The sequence below is a fragment of the Acinonyx jubatus genome, chromosome B1 (assembly GCF_027475565.1).
Source record: "Acinonyx jubatus isolate Ajub_Pintada_27869175 chromosome B1, VMU_Ajub_asm_v1.0, whole genome shotgun sequence".
Lineage (NCBI taxonomy): Eukaryota > Metazoa > Chordata > Mammalia > Carnivora > Felidae > Acinonyx > Acinonyx jubatus.
In genome coordinates, this window is record NC_069382.1 from 124,527,825 (window position 1) to 124,544,315 (window position 16,491).

The 16,491-nt window shown below is 37.2% G+C and overlaps 1 long non-coding RNA gene across 1 annotated transcript in view; it reads left to right on the forward strand.

Moving 5' to 3' along the window:
• LOC106988521 (uncharacterized) overlaps positions 1-12,635 on the forward strand; it is a 188,719-nt gene extending 176,084 nt beyond the window's left edge. Inside the window, exon 6 of the long non-coding RNA XR_008296236.1 lies at positions 12,555-12,635. This is a non-coding gene — a long non-coding RNA (uncharacterized LOC106988521). The remainder of the gene's footprint in view (positions 1-12,554) is intronic.
• The last annotated feature ends 3,856 nt before the right edge of the window (positions 12,636-16,491 follow it).

The window sequence follows — 16,491 nt, forward strand, 5'->3', positions numbered from 1 at the left end:
TGTTTGGGGATGGTAGGACACTTGGAAACTACATTCCCAGAATCTCTGATGCATGTTCTGGGGTTGGTTCCACTAGGAGCTATGTTCATATCAGATCTGCAAGGTGGAAGGGAAGCGGAAGCCATGTTCTCCTTTCTTAGGCAGCAGCAGGCAGACGTGCGGGCTTTTGCAAATGTGAGATTTTGCAGCAGTCTTCTCTGAGCCTTTTTTTCCTAAGGATTACCTGTTTCCTGATTGAAATATCTAGAGCAGTTTCTGCTTTCCTATTTTCCTGATGAAACTCCTACTGGTACATTTAAATTTTTTTTAAATGTTTATTTATATTTTGAGAGAGAGAGAGAGAGAGAGAGAGAGAGAGCGGGGGAGGGGCAGAGAGAGCTGGAGACAGTATCTGAAGCAGGTCCAAGCTCTGAGCTGTGAGCACAGAGCTGGACGCAGGCTCCAACACATGAAGCCTGAGCTCATGACCTGAGCCAAAGTCGGACCTTTAACCCACAGAGCCACCGAAGCGCTCCCCTACTGACACATTTTGAGAAGGAAATAGGCACAGGGTACCATTTAGTAAATCTATTTCTGAGTTTGACATGGTCAAATATTTAAAATCTGAGTTTCACCAACTAGAAAATGATCTGAATGAATATTTCCAGAATAAAAGGTATAGATCCTCCCCATAAAAGAAGCAGAAAGGTGAAGATATTGCAAGTTTTAATTAGGTCACTTATAAGAAGAATATATATACCTTTTATACAGGAGACTATTTGCAAGGTAAAATATTGTTCTGAAAAAATAACTTAGGCCATGTTTCACTGACGAAAATATTTGACAGGTACAGATAGAAAACCGTAAATAGTTCGTACCTCAACCTAGATTCAATATTTAGCAGAATGTTCTGTATATCATAGTATTTAGTAAATATTTACTGACTTCACCATAGAGAAAAAAGAAAAAGTGCCTTCCTTCCTTCCTTTCAGCAAAATCTGGTGTGTCTGAACAATATTTCTCATGTTAGATAATTTAAAAGATGCTTATTTTTTGGCTTATGGAGCATAATCAATGATCTGAGCACTAATTCATCTAGAAATGGCCTTGGTTCCTGTTTATTAGGTAAGGAAAATGGCATATTACGATTTCCTTTGGCTTTAGGTTAGCTAGAATTTCAGTAAAATTGCTACTGCCAACTTATTTTAATTAGTGTGAAACACAGTATGTAATTTTACTGTGGCTGAGTCAGAGGCTAGTCCATTGAGGTCCACTATGATGAGTTAGAGAGTCATACTCCCATGAGCCCACTCCTCAAAATCGCCCCCGGTCTACAAGACTGAGCTGTCTGGATTGGAATTCAAAGTAATTCTTCTTTGAAAGGATGAATTTAGTTAGTTACAGCTGATTGCATGCCTTTTCTCTGCTACATTTCTAATTGTGCTTGGTTCTTGGCACAAAGAATCTGCTAGATTTCTAGCATCAGACATGTTGACTCCTTATTCTCACAGGTGAATGGATGCAAGTTGACTTTGCACAGGTTAAAGGTTTTCTGTTAGATGCTGCTTTGTCCGGGTTAACATGATCTGTCAGCCATTTCACTTTTCTTTTGACACAGTTTTTCCAAGGTAAACTAAAAACATTGAGACAAAGGTCTCATGTAGAATAGTAAAGATGAGAGTTGTTTAAAAAAAAGAAAAGAATAAACCAATAATACACAATAAACATATTCGGATGTGTGGTGAAAGTAATTGGTAACTTGAGGTATTGTGTGCATATTTGTGACAATTAGCTCATTTTTTAGAACAAAGTGGCACTAGACATAAATCTCTTTCTCATCATCCCTGTAGAGACCTACTGGAAAATGAACATGTAGAACTAAGAGCAGTGGAACAGAATCTTTATGTACCTCAGTCCAACTAAAAAGAAATCTGGAAAATGCAATTGAATAAAAAAACCTTATAAAACTAAATTGTTGCAACTAGATTTTCTTTCAATTTTCAGGGAACCAGTGAGTATTATTACATAATAGGATTTTATATTAAGAGAAATATGCAGGCTGTCTCTAGTGATCAGTCGTGAGTCATAGCCTTGTGGCTTTTGCACACAAGCCACTGTTATCACTTAAAAATCTAGAAAATAAAAGTCCTAAAATTTGATTCTAATTTGTTAAAAATAAAAACGCTCTTCTTACCAAAATAAGAATATATACTAATATATTCTACTATATAAAAATTATGTGCATATAAACATGTATCTACTAATAAAACATGTTATAAACATGTATTTACTAATATAAATATTTTGCCAAAGTAGAAACTTTATTTCTGACAATCAAATGATTTAAAAATATATATAAAATATATTTATTAGTGGTGAATCCCAAACAATTGGAAGTGTATAAAACACTATCCCTTTTCCTAATCCCTTACTAGGGCTATAAATAATGTCAATAATTTGGCATGTATTCTCCTAGTTTTCTCCCATATATTTTTAGTCATACATATGTATACAGATTTTTTAAAGTTTCAAATGGGATAACACTAATCATACTATTCTATGACTTGCTTTTCCCCCCACAATAATGTATTGTGGACACCTTTCCATGCAAATATATAAGGACCAGAAACTTATTTATTTTATTTTTTTAAGTAGGCTCCATGCCCAAGGTGGGGCTTGAACTCACCCCTGGGATCGAGTCACATGCTCTATTGACTGAGCCAGCCAGGTGCCCCAGGACTGTAAAATAATTTTATAAATAAAATAACCAAGAAGTTAAAATAATTGCATATTATTTTATTTATCATTATCATATTGTGCATTTCATATATTTGATGTACTTTAAACTATTTGTAAATTATTGGTAAATTGGGTCCTTTATTAATAAATTGTTGAAAACACTTTCTTGAAAATGTATTCATGGTAATGAAAGTAGGTTTAAAACTTTTCATATTTTTACTTAGTTTAAAAATATATATTGGGGCATCTGGGTGGCTCAGTTGGTTAAGGGTCAACTCTTGATTTTGGCTTAGGTCATGATCTTGGGTTTGTGGGATCAAGCCCTGCATTGGGCTCTGTGCTGATGGCCCAGAGGCTGCTTCAGATTCTCTCTCTCCCTCTCTCTTTGCCCTTCTCCCCCAACATTCTTATTCTCTCTCTGAAAATAAATAAACATTTAAAAAAATATATCAATTAAGTATTTAATTATTTATAGAGGTATCCTGTGATTCAACGAATGTAAGTTTAATGTAATCTCTAATGATGTTTTATGTTGATCTGTAAAGAAATCATTCATAAGGTTGCATAACCTGAAAGTCTTGAGTCAAAAGTCCATTCATCTTCATGCCCCTGTGAAAAACGGATTGTACTATTAGTTATATGGAGGATAAAAGGAACTAAGATTTTAGGAATAACTTCACTTGGAGAGTTGCACAAGAATGATAGTAATGTTTTAAGAAATGTAGAACCAACCAGATGTTTGGAAATTATATGGCTTGAGATTTTTTTTTTCTTCTGACTTAGTGTTTTCTGTGTGAGATAAGATAGAAGTGAGGGCAGACCACCCTCAAGATTACTATGGCATATAGGTTCTGTTGGATTAGAACATCTTCTATATTTTTGAAGTGCCTAACTGAAAATTTAATTGCTTAAGAGAGAGAGGTAATGAATTAACTATATGACCAGGATTACATTGCTAAGTTCAGTGGTCAATGCTTATTCCTCATTTACTTGACCTTTTAGCATGATTTGAAACAGCTTTTTTTTTTAACATTAGTGATTTAAACTTTTTGAATTTTTTATTTTTCCTAGCTTCATTGAGATATAATCGACATATAACACTGTACAGGTTAAAAAATTTTTTTAAATGTTTTAGTTTTGAGAGAGACAGAGACAGAGCATGAGCAGGGTAGGGGCAGAGAGAGAAGGAGACACAGAATCTAAAGCAGGCTCCAGGCTCAAGCTGCCAGCACAGAGCCCGACGCGGGGGTTGAACTCACAAATCATGAGATCATGGCACGAGCCGAAGTTGGATGCTTCACCGACTAGGCCACCCAGGTACCCCAATGTTGTACAAGTTTAAAGTGTGCAATGTGTTGATCTGATACACTTACATGTTGCAAACTGATTAACAGCTTAACTTGAGCTAACACCCCATCCATCGTGACACATACTTACCATTTCTTCTTTGTGGTGAAACCATTTAAGATCTGCTCTTTTAGCAACTTTCATGTAAATAATACTAAATACTACTAACTATGGTTATTACACTGTACATTAGATCCCCAGGACTTACTCAGCTTATAACTTGAAGTTTGTACACTTTGACCAGCATCTCCCATTTTCCCTTACCTCCAAGCCCCTCATAACCACCAGCCTAGTCTCTTGAGAATGTTTTCTATTAAGAGATTTTTAAATATGTAAATCAATGCTACTCTTCTCACTATTTTTTGTCTTGGAAAAATACAACTCATTTTTATTAAAATAATTATATATGTTAATGTATAAGGGGTTTATTGTTATATTTAAACAAATGAATAAATACTTTAAATGTTTCTCAGTTTTAATTTCTAGGATTGTAAATATGGATAGATATAGCTCACATAATCAAAAGAGCTTTGGGATCATCATTGCTTTTTAAGAGCATAAAGAGGTCCTGAGACCAAAATCATTGTGAAATGCTAGACTAAATTAAAGGAGAAAATAAATTAAAATAAGATAGAAGTATAAAACAATCATTTTACTATTAAACCTGGGGGAAACGCCAAGAATAAGAGCAGAACACTTTTACTTCAAAGGCAACATTTTTAACATACCAATCAAATTTAAAGATTTTGATTTAATATGTAAAACTGTTAAAAAAGATAATTTCAAACAGAAAATGGATATTAAATATGGAAAACCGATTAAACTATCGTTAAAATTAAAAACAGAGACCAGCCTTGAAAGTTCCCTGAGGAGACAAAGCCAGTTTAGTCATAGAAGCAAAGCTTAATTTTGTTTATTTTGCAAGGCTAACTTATTATGGGTCATTTCTTGCTTATCCTTCTGAAAATCATAAGCAAGACAAACTGTTTTCCAAGGTTGGTATGAGGTAACCACTGATCAATTCCCTGTCATTTAAGAAAATCCTACCATAATCAATCACTGTGAAGAATAAACAGTCACTGCTTTATCACTATATAAGTTGCTTATAACCAATATACCTAAGCCTCATTCCGTGCTTTGGTTTGAGTACGCTACTGCTTTGTAAATTGTCTTTTCAGTGTGTATCAATCAATCAATTTCTACTAATTAATACTTTGGTGAGTCATGGTTTTAATATTTGTTATTTCTGAATTTTTGACAATAGTATACTCTTTAAAAGTTTTGTATAATGTTTTTATAAACTTATTTTTGAGAGAGAGCACGTGTGGGAGCAGGGGAGGGACAGGGAGAGAGGGGAACAGAAGATCTGAAGCAGGCTCTGTGCTGATAGCAGCAAGCCCGATGTGGGGCTTGAACTCACAAACTGTGAGATCATGACCTGAGCCAAAGTTGGACACTCAACTGACCGAGCCACCCAGGTGCCCCAACAATAGTATACTCTTTAAGTAGTGCCCCCTTCCACCCATGTTTAAAAAATCTCCTGAAGCATTTATAGAAAACCTACATTTAAGTCGTTAGACTTAATTATAATTAAATCCTGAAAAAATAAAACAAACGCAAAATAGAAATCAAAGCCTAATAATTCAGAAAAATAAAAAGCAAGCAAAAAAAAAGATTAGAAATGGATGCATTCTTTCAAAAGTTCTTATGAATAAATAAATCCCAAGATATAAGTAAAAGTCAATTTAACTATGTCTCTCAGCGGAAATAAATGAGGAAGAGAAAATCAGACAGAGGGTTAGTTTTATTAGGAAGAACAAAATATCAGAATTTAGAGAAGCTGAATTAATGTATTGCAAATTAATGCCATATAATAAATTCTATTATGTACAAGACCCCGTGTTATGATCTTCAAGGAAACCTTAGATGAATTGTAAAGAGCACTGTGGTCAAGATATTCAGAGTTTAAAATAAAAAACATATCCAAAGTGATTTTGATGATAAAATCAAGTGTATTATTTTTCTTGAGAGAAAGCGTGTGTGTGAGCCAGGGTGGGGGTGGGGGGTTGGGGAAGAGCAAAGGAGACAGAATTTTAAGCAGGATCTATGCTCGATGTGGAGCCTGAAGCAGGGGCTTGATCCCACAGCCATGGGATCATGACCTGGGCTGAAATCAAGAATCAGATGCTTAACAGAGTAAGCCACCCAGGTTCCCCTAAGTGTAATTTTTTGAAGTGATAAAATTTGTCACAGGATATAAAATAATGAAACAAAATTTTAATTCTTCTGAAGTTTTTAATTACATTGATAACTACGTATGTTTCAAATGTAGACGGACATAAGCCTTGGCAACAACATCCATTGATATGTGTTCAGTTCGATGCATCACAATTCAAATCTACTCATTCATTTCTGTATATAGCCAGGGAATCATTTAGTTATATAGGGAATATGTACTGAATATCTACTATGTGCCAGGTAATTTGCAGGTGCTGAGAATCAAGATAGATCAAACTGGACCTCATAGAACTTAGAATCTATGGTAGAGAAAAGATAGTAATCCAATCACGGGAATAAACAGATACTTCCAAAAACTGTCACTGGCTTTGAATGAGCATCACAGATTGTTACTGGAGTCGGGTTTTCTGGTCCTACAAGAATAGAAAAGAAGCCAGACCCAAAAGTCAAAGGCACAGGCAAGGCTTTATTGGGTGTCCAGCTCTCGCTGAAGGGACACACAGCACTAACAGAGAGGTCGGTTAGGCTGGGCTCAGGAAGAGACGGGAGGCCTTGCTCATATAAAGTTCCCTTTTAGGTGCCCACTCCAACCAATACGCTAATGAGGAAAAGGGGAAAAAAAATGCCTCATCCTGATTGATTAGAAGGGCCTTGTCCTTATTCGTAGATATTGTCAGGCAACCCAGGCAGCTCCCTGGTGCTTTTTGGAGCCGGGGTCCTGTTTTAAGTCCAGCTCATATATGAGGCCACATTCAGGCCACATCCTGGTTGTGCTCTGTAAGAAAACAGTTTAACAATAACGGCCAAGAAAAAGCACCCTAGGTGCATAATATTTTTCATCTGGGGCTTGTTCCCATGGTCAGTAACTGTTAGTATGAAGTAGAGGACAGGAGGATCCCATGTAGTCGGGATTCTAAGAAGGCATCTGTGAGAATGTACTATTTGAACAAGTCTTTGAAGGTGTGGAGAAGAGGGGGAAAGGAAGATGTCATGGATGATGGAGAAGATGAGGAACTGAGAGGCCCGGGTATTGAATTTGCCTGATATATTGGCAAGGATTAGAGTGAGCAACACCAACAGCCAGATGTCAAAGTTCAGTGACTGAGGAGGAGGGCTCAGAAGATGGACTGGTTGAATGGCGTGAGCCTGAAAACTGCCAGGCTTTGTTACGGTTTCATTTTTTTTTTTTTTCTCTTTCTGAGCTTTTCATTTTATTATTTATTTATTTATTTTTCTTTCTGAGCTTTTTTTTTTTTTGACTTTTTGATTTCACTGTTTATTAGCTTGACTCTTTTTTTTTATCAATATATGAAATTTATTGTCAAATTGGTTTCCATACAACACCCAGTGCTCATTCCAAAAGGTGCCCTCCTCAATACCCATCACCCCCCCTCCCCTCCCTCCCACCCCCATCAACCCTCAGTTTGTTCTCAGTTTTTAAGAGTCTCTTATCGTTTTGTTTTTAAAAAGTAGAAGAAGAATGGTCTAAAAGTTTTATCAAGGGAGAAAGGGATGAAAGTCCTAATTCTCAGGTATAATAGGTGTGAAAGATTAAAAAGCCACAGCTAGTTGTGGTGGCCATGAGAATGTGCCTTGCAGACCTCGGATTCCAGGGAAGTTCATGAACCAAGGGCCCCAGCTGCTGGCTCTGGCATGCTTCCCCCATGCTGCCCAGCACATCCTGAGGGGGTAGGAATACCAAGGCAAGACAATGCTGGGGAGACACGGGTCCACTTTGATGGCTGCTTTTGCCTCAAGGACTCCTGGATGGGGCACAACGGTCTAGTATGCCTCCCTTTCTCCCCACTTCGCTCATGTCCAAATTATATCACATTCCCATGACTCTCCCAGCCTTTTCTGGCCCTTTCCCCATTTTCTCTTACACAGGCATTTTCCCTAAGGGAATCCCATCATAGGTCTGCTTCCCAGGAGAAGACAGACACAACAGACTCCAGGAAGAGGTACTTCAGTTCAGCTACCATCTATTGCCACAATGGTTTACCTCAGAGTAGGAATGGCAAAATCCCAGAGGAAAGTAGGGTCTTACCCTAGGAAAGGAAGGTTGGCATTTTACAGCTCCTTCTGGCCTCACCCCAACACACTCTACTTTGTCCTTAATATTATTTTCTCTTTTCAATATTGACTAGTTAAATCTTTGTGATAGATGGGCTCTAGTCCACAGATAAACAGTTGAGAACTACAGATTTTCCCACCTACTTTTTAAAAAGCAAGAAGTTAAGGTATGTTAGAACGATGTATATCTATTTTACTTCTTAAAATCTATGGTGATATATTTTTAAAATGTAATACTATTCTGATTGCAGGGATTGTTTTTGAAAACTATATGTCACATACTGCCTGCCTTAACACATATTAATTTATTTTACTTTTATAATCTCTTATAGTAAAAGACTAAAGCTTTCCTAAGCTTTTATTGTCAGAGGCCAAATATTTTAAATTCCTATAGTCCTTGAATAATTATTTCATTTATAAAATTTTCAAATCTTTATTTTGAGAGAAATGGAGAAAGAACACTTGGCGATCTTCTTGTCCTAGGAAGATCAATGCCCCATCTAGTGCAACATTAGACAAGAGGTTTCCATGACCATGTTTGTAGAGTTCAGATGTCAAGAACATGACCCATTAGGTGAACTGCAAGAATAAAGCATAGAGGAACACCAACAGCCATCATTCAAACCAAGTCATTTATAGTTCTCTTCTATAACACACCTGCTTGCCAGATGAAATTCCGCTGCTCCATGAAGTACCCTAATTTGCATGGACTTTCAGTGACCTATCTGTGAGCACATAGGAAGCACACACCTGCCTACAAGGCTGGGTCCTTTTTTTATATGTCATTGCTTACTACAGGGAAGTATAATAGAGCAAGACAACATAGATTAAAAATTACAGATATTAAAGAGGAAATAGGAATAGCAAGTGATCAGATTAAGTAATTATAGTGTGATAGAGAAGGGACAAGACAGAACCAACAGTCAAAAAAAAATGATTTATATCCAGGAAATTCTCTGTGGGCTATGACAGTTTCTTTCATGGAGTTAAAACACAGCAAGCTATAACTCTTTCATTTATTGGTCTTGCAAAATAATGAACTCAATTTTCTTGGACAAAATTTGAGGACAATGGAACTTGAGCCTCTAAATGGACAGTTGGCTAATGGATTATGATAGAACCAAAGTCCACAGAGAGACGCTGAGTGCAGGCAGCTCCCAGAGCTTCGGGCAATCCACAAGGATACCCCTTCTTGCTCTCTGATGGTATCTTCAAATCTTGGCTGAGAAATATTAAGGTGGTAGGTATGTATTTTCAGTGAATTTTTGGACAGGCAGATTTAGGAAGTCATTGAAACAAGATTGGTTCTCCTATCTAATAGGAATATAAATGGGAATTTCACCATGGGAAGGTGGATAAAACAGATGGGAGACGTGGGTTCTGATCTTTGCTGAAAACTAGAGATGTGTTGCTATGGGGAAACTACAACTACACCTTTTGTCATCACTTGTAAAATAAAAATTTTAGATTGATCTTTAAAAGTTCTTTTCAAGCCCTAAAATGTTATAATGCATGATATATGTTCTATCTCCTGAGGAACTATTTCTTCTAAATGTTAATTTCATTGCAGTATTCTTCCCTGTTAGAAATTTCCAGACTAAAACGAATATGCAATGCTGCTCATTGTTAAAACATTCCAAGGAGTAGATCAAAGTGATTTTGAAGAAAGTACATCATACTACCTCATACAGATATACCAAAATAAAAATAAGAATTAATATGGTTAACTAGAATAAAACAGATTATACCTGTCATTGTTATAGAGTCATCCTAAAGAAAATCTTCTCACACAATCTGTTTTTGTTTTTGCATTTTCTTTCTAAAGTATTTTTCCTGCAGGTGAATTGTCTTAAACCTATGATGCATCACAGTTGAAAGATCATTACTGATGCTACAATCAGGAATAAAGTCTTAGCCACAGGAAATCAACTTCTCATGCATTGAAAACTGCAGTTCAGACTATCTTGGCTTTTTTGCTCCTCCGTTAGTGATTTTTCTTTCAATGTCTCAGTTAGTCATACATCTGCAAACTCCAGCATCAATTTTCTTTTTGTCTTTGCTTTGATCTGTGCCATAGGCCAGTGAAAAGGAAGGTTCTCATTCTCGAAGACAGTGGCACTAAGCTCATTCTGGCTTCTGGAGGGGTTTGGCTACCAGAGGCACAGCAGGAAATAAATGGACAGGAGGAGAAGAAGGTCGGGTTATTTCTTCCCTCTCCTCTGGCTTTTGCTCTGTGGTTGTGTCTGTCTCACATGGATGAGCTCTCACTTAGTCCGGAAACATAGCTTCTTCCATTTGCCCTAAGTCTTACAGTGGTTAACGGTTTCCTGCTGTTGTTAGTTCCTGGCTGACTCACCATCTCTTCCTTTGAAAAATAGTACCTTTATTCAATTCTCTTTAGGATCCCAGTGAATGTGTCTCCTGCTGACTCGTATGCCATCTTTCAAGAGTTTCTAAAGTCTTCCTATTACAGATTTAGGAAAAGTACCTTTATCCCCCAAGAAGTGTACTTTGATTTTAAGGAAAAGTTTAATTTTAATAGCTCTCGTGAATTTTTAAGACTAAAGATGTTACATAAAGGAAACAGATCTCTTCGGAGTAGCAGTAAGCTTTTTACTTCTGTCCGTGACCAGGACAACATACTCAGGGCCAATCCTGAAAGAGTTGACAATGGAGCAGTCTCTATTATGTCTTTTTCTTTCTGTTAGACTTTCCTTCTCACCCTACTGAATAATAAGTCAATCTCTTTTGCACCCCTCCCTCCAAAAAAAGAAAAAAGAAACCTACCCAAATCTTTTTGGATACACTCATTCTTATCAGTGCCACTTTATACCTGAGACAGCAACTATTTCTATTTTGTGATTTTTTTTTTTTCAGACTCCTTAACGTTCATGTGGCAATCGCTGGTATGAGATTGACTTTCCAGTGTTACCGTACAACACATCATAAGGCATCCACAAAAGACCAAAGATACTAGAATAAGCCAACTGATAACTGAGCTTTGATATACTGAGCTGCCATCATCTCTCTTTTCACTTAACGAATTCTTTGAAAGGAAGTTGGAAATAAAAGGCAAGGAGCAAAATGCCCAGTTGCCCAACAGAGATTTCTTTAAACTAAAGATCACCTAACACATTTGTTTCTCCTTCCTTTTTTCTTGTTAACTATGTCTGATCCTGCCCTACAGGTGCTGGTTGATACATTTTACCTGTGCTGGCTTCTCTTTTTTCTTCTACCTGTAACTCTTCCTGGATTCAGGATATTTGTGAAAAGATTTTATCACATAACTGCATTCTTGGATTGAGTCTTAGAATCTCTAATCATAGAGCAAAACTGAAAGGCAATTAAATTTTGTAAACCCTATGAAATTACAGCATTGTGACATATGGCAGGGGCGATTATATGTAGCAAGAAAACTGTTTTCCTTTTGATAGACAAAGTTTGGTCATGTGCACATACTCCAAACTGTGGAACTTGCTACTGGGAAAACAGAACATCTCAAAAATCAATGCCTGTGGCATGCTACCTGAGTTTCCTCCCCTCCCCTCCACCACTCCTTTTGCTTTCCCCCCCTTTTTTAAGGGTTAAACTGGGTGGTTTTCAGAGTTTTACAAGAGAACTATTAGTGAAAAACAATCTGATACATTCAACTTACTAAGGCCCTACTCTTTCCCTCTAATCTTTCAGCAGGACCCAAGGGAGGCTAAAGTTTAGATCAGTCTATTCTCCACAAGAACTTTGATTCACTATTAAATTCCGTCTAATGAAGATGACTTTGCCATCCCACGGCCATCAGCGGGCTATGTGTGGGACAATGCAAAACCCACCTTGTATAGAGGAACATTGTTCTTTCTTCTTAGTTACTCTAGTTGAATAGAATCTCATGGAAATTCACATGCGCAAGAGACCTGTGAAATCACAAGAGTATTAATCTCTAGGGTGCCTTGGTGAGTCAAGTTAAGGAAATAACTATTTTGCTTAAGTACACACTTGTTCATGTCTTACAGCATGTCATGTTTATGATAAGAGCAAACAGCTGAGATAGAAACATGGAGGCGGGAGGGAGGAAGAAAGAGGGTTTTTTTTTCAATGATAAAAGTTAAGATAATAACAAAAAATAATGTAACTATTTAAGAGTATGCACTAATCATATTGAATCTAATTTTCTCGCCTTGCAGATAAGAAACTACAGCAAAAAAGAGAGTGCTACAGGTTTGAGGCTTCTGGAGCTCACTTTAATGCTTAAGGAATTTCTGATATGTCAATCACACATACTGAAAAAGTCACAAATTATGAGACAAACTTTGATTCTGAAATTAAGCTATTCTATTTAATAAAATTCTATCGTTACAATGTTTATTTACTTCTCTTTACTATTAACTTCACATAGCACATTAAAAATTAGTCAAAATTAGACACATGTAACTATGTAAATAACAGTGTTTCTGTGGTAATGATCCAAGCTAGTGGCAGAGACAAAGATCTGTATTTTTAAAAAGCATTATAGCATTGGGGCACCTGGGTGGCTCAGTTGGTTAAGCGTCCGACTTCGGCTCAGGTCGTGATCTTTCGGCTTGTAGGTTTGAGTCCCACATCACACTCTGTGCTGACAGCTCAGAGCCTGGAGCCTGCTTCAGATTCTGTGTCTCCCTCTCTATCTCTGCTCCTCCCCCACTTGTGCTCTGTCCCTCAAAAATAAATAAACATTACCAAAAAAGCATTATAGCATAATGATTGTATGTATGGGCTCTTAAATTCCACCATATACTACCTGTGTAATTTGTACACACTACTTAAGCTCCTTGGGTCTCAGTTTACTCACTTATTTTTTTTAATGTTTTTATTTATTTTTGAGACAGAGAGAGACAGAGCATGAGCAGGGAAGGGGCAGAGAGAGAGGGAGACACAGAATCCGAAGCAGGCCCCAGGCTCCCAGCGGTCAGCACAGAGCCCGATGCGGGGCTTGAACTCACTGCAAGATCATGACCTGAGCCTAAGTCGGATGCCCAACCGAGTGAGCCATCCAGGCGCCCCATCAGTTTACTCATTTATAAAATGATAATTATTTGTTTATAAAACTACTGCCTGAGTTGTACGGTAATGTGAAAATTCACTGAGATAATACATAGAAAGCACTTAGAAGAATATTTGAAACATGAAGTATTATATGCATTACCATTATCAATATTTCATTCATCAGACGCCATTCATGCAACAACTGCAAGGCAATCAAGTAGAAACATTTAGCATATTAGAGATCAAATACATTAGTTAGCTTGCAGCAAAATGTTAACTCCTTTTTTAAATGTTTTTTATTTTATTTTGAGAAAGAGAGCAAGCATGAGTGGGGGAGGGGCAGAGGGAGAGGATGAGAGAATTTTTTTCAATTTTTCAAATGTTTATTTATTTATTTTGAGAGAGAGAGAGAGTGTGAGTGCAGGAGAGGAACAGAGAGAGAGAGGGAAAGAGAGAGAATCCCAAACAGGCTACATGCAGAGCCTGATATGGGCTCAAACTCATAAACCGTGAGATCATGACCTCAGCCAAAATCAAGAGTCAGATGCTTAACCGACTGAGGCACCCAGGCACCCCTAGGATGAGAGAATCTTAAGCAGGTTCCACACTCAGTGCAAAGCCCGACGTTGGGCCTGAGGGAGGGCTGCATCTCACAGCCACGACATCACGACAGCTGATATCAAAAGTCGGATGCTTAACCAACTGAGCCACCCAGGCGTCCCACAAAATGTTATTTCTTAATAATAATTCTCTTTTATTAAACTAGTTAGAAAACATATCTATGTCTATATCTATGTCTATATATCTATATCTATATATCTGTACCTGTATCTATGATATATCATAATTACTTTATCCGTTCATCCATCCATGGACACTTAAGTTGTTTCCATGTCTTGGCTATTGTAAATAATGCTGCAATGAATGTGGGGTGCATATATCTTTTTGAGTTAGTGTTTTCATTTTTAGTGGGTAAATACCCAGAAGTAGAATTGATGAATCATATAGTATTCTATTTTTTTTTAAATTTTTTTTTCAACGTTTTTTATTTATTTTTGGGACAGAGAGAGACAGAGCATGAATGGGGGAGGGGCAGAGAGAGAGAGGGAGACACAGAATCGGAAACAGGCTCCAGGCTCTGAGCCATCAGCCCAGAGCCTGATGCGGGGCTCGAACTCACGGACCGCGAGATCGTGACCTGGCTGAAGTCGGACGCTTAACCGACTGCGCCACCCAGGCGCCGGTAGAATTCTATTTTTAATTTGGGAGGGAACTTCGTAATGTTTTCCACAGTGGCTGCACCAATTCGCCTTTCCACCAAGAGTGCACAAGAGTTTGCTCCCTTTTCTGCACATCCTTACTAATATTTTTTTATTTCTTGTCTTTTTGATAGATAACCATGGGTGAAAGAAGAACTCATCAGTGAATTTAGGAACTACGTTAAACTAATAATGAAAACACAAAGTTACAAAAACTCATGCAGTGCAGCTAACACAGTGCTTGGAGGGAAATTTATAGATTTAAAGTATTTGTATGAAAAAAGAAGAAAGGTATAATATTGATGAAATTAGAGAAACAATTGGGGGATTTAACAATGTTAACAGCTAGTTGTTTGAAAAGATCAACAGGATGGATAAGCCCGTAACAAGAGAGATCAAGAAATAAAGAGAGAGAACATAAATTATATGTATATCAGGAATAAAGAGGGAATATGACTACAGATCTATAAAGACATTAAAGGAATGATAAGAGAATATATGGGCAACTTTATGCCAATACATCTAACAACTTGGATGAAGTGGATAAATTTTTTGAAAAATAAAACTTACCAAAACTTATACAAGATAAAACAGAAAATCTGAAGAGCCATATATATATATATATATATATATATATATATATATATTTTTTTTTTTTTTTTTAAATTTTTGAGACAGAGAGAGAGCACAGGGGAGGGGCAGAGAGAGAGGGAGAGGGAGAATCCCAAGCAGACTCTGCACCACCAGCACAGAGCCCGACATGGTGCTTGAACTCACAAACTGTGAGATCATGACCTGAACCAAAATCATGTTTAACCGACTGAGCCCTGCAGGCATCCCTGAAGAGCTGTGTATTTTTATAAATTTATTAATTGATTATAAGAATACCATTTTCCCTCTTTGTACTTCATGCCTGATATTTTAACAGAGACTCTTAACGAATTTTGTATGTGCCATGGCCATGGCCCCTTTCTGTCCATTTGGGCTGCTGTAACAAAATACCAGAGCCTGGGTAGCCTCTAAACAACAGAAATTTATTTCTCATGGTTCTGGAGGCTGGACGTCAAAGATCACAGTACAGTGTGATAGGGTGAGGACTCTCTTTTGGGTCACAGCTTTCCCATTGTACCCTCACATTATGGAAAGGGCTCTCTCTGGGGTCTCTTTTATAAAGGTACTGATTCCACTCATGAGGGCTTTACCTTCATGACCTAATTGCCTGCCAAAGGTCCTACTTCCTGATACTATCACACTGGGCATTAGGATTCCAACCTATGAATTTTAGGGGGGGACACAGTTACTCAGATGATGACACCTTCTTTGGCAGTGAAGAGAAGCTATCCTTTTCAGAATAATGCATAAAATGCATTTATGCATAAAGAAAAATATACAAGACTACAGTGAAAAATTGTTATATTGAAATGCAATTATCAAAATATTTGTGATAGTATTTTATGTGCTCTTTTTAAAGTTTATTTTGAGAGAGACAGAGACAGCGTGAGTGGGAAAGGGCAGAGAGAGAGGGAGACAGAGAATCTCAAGCAGGCTCCACACTGTCAGTGTGGAACCCGACACAGGGCTCAAACCCACGAATCTGTGAGATTGTGACCTGAGCCAAAACCAAGAGTCAGTTGTTTAACCAATCGACTGAGACACCCAGGTTCCCCTGTGCTTTCTTATTAACACCCTAAATAATCATATCTATTAGTAGATCTAATAACTATCATTATTTCATAGTAATGTTGAGTGTAAATGTTTTTTGAGATAGCTGATATAATAGTAATAGAATATAAAAGTATCTAGGATTGCTATTGGTGTTTTATGCCTGATTTTGATATAT